This window comes from Sphaeramia orbicularis, chromosome 12 (genome assembly GCF_902148855.1).
Source record: "Sphaeramia orbicularis chromosome 12, fSphaOr1.1, whole genome shotgun sequence".
Classification (NCBI taxonomy): domain Eukaryota; kingdom Metazoa; phylum Chordata; class Actinopteri; order Kurtiformes; family Apogonidae; genus Sphaeramia; species Sphaeramia orbicularis.
Window position 1 is genome coordinate 33,001,433 of NC_043968.1, and position 1,180 is coordinate 33,002,612.

Here is a 1,180-nt window from a genome sequence, read left to right on the forward strand (position 1 = left end):
AATCCTAGCATCTGTCACCAAGTGTATGTAAAATGCACACCTATAAATCAAACTATTAAATATTATATATTGATTCATTTTTCTGCTCTAATTTGATTTTATTTTTGTAAATCAAGGTCAGCCCTAATCATACATATCAAATGGAGGAAATAGTGCGTTTTAAGCACACTTGGGAGACAGATGCTAGTCTTGTAATTTTCTTTTGTTTACAATGTGCAAATTTTAGTTGGTGGCCAGAATTTTAAAGATCATGCAAAAATGAACAACTTTTGAATTCTAACCTTATTTAAATTGCGAAAAATAATATTAAGTTTTTTAAAACGAAATGCAAAGTGTGCTTAAAAGGCGCACCCGGATACCGGAGGGTTAAGTGACTTTCTGACCCTGTTTGTTTTGCACCGTGGTTTATTGTATCTATATCCTGATGACAACTAAAATTCACACTAAAGACATTCAACATGGTGTAAAATCATATGGATCACAGATTGGTCCAGACTCATCACTGTTTGAATACTGTGTGTTATCATGTAGCACTCCCCACAAGATACCCCCTATTTTGATAAATCAAGCACAGATTTCAAGTCTAAACAACCATGTGCTTGCCTGAAGAAAAATATGGCGCTTCATTTTGGAGATTATTACAAAGCAGACAGATGGATAGATATGAACTAACCAAGGTCGGCTGCTTTGACGGCATCGATCCTCAACACTATCATCGCATAAAGTATTGTCGGGAGTGGGATTTGAACCCACATCTCCATTTGGAGACCAGAAGTCTCTTTGCTTAGGAAGGAGCTTATCCTTAAGTCTGGTGCCTTAGACCACTCAGCCATCCTGACAACTGCAGGAGATTCAGGGGAGAGGGTGAAGATTCCCACATTTGGGGAATCAGCAGGGGTCAGCACAAAGGGAGTGCAATGGTGGGTGAACCACCTTCTTGATCATGGTACCTCCCCTGCCAGGTAAGTATGAGACACGTTATCCGCCTCCATTGTGTCGCTACAGTCACACTGAAGATGACGTCTGAATCATTTACTTTGCATTTGTTATAATGACCAAGTACGCTGAGGAGAATTATCCCTGCAGTGGAAATGCAGTGTGCTGATTCCAAAAATACGCCAAGTAAAGCAAAGTCGAGGCAACTGGAGCTGATAATGTCGGTGGGAAGGCAGCATTAGCA

The 1,180-nt window shown here is 40.1% G+C and overlaps 1 pseudogene; it reads right to left on the bottom strand.

Annotated features, from left to right (window-relative positions):
* Nucleotides 1-857: 857 nt before the first annotated feature.
* LOC115430881 (uncharacterized) lies at nucleotides 858-970 on the bottom strand (annotated as a pseudogene).
* Between the last annotated feature and the right edge of the window lie 210 nt (nucleotides 971-1,180).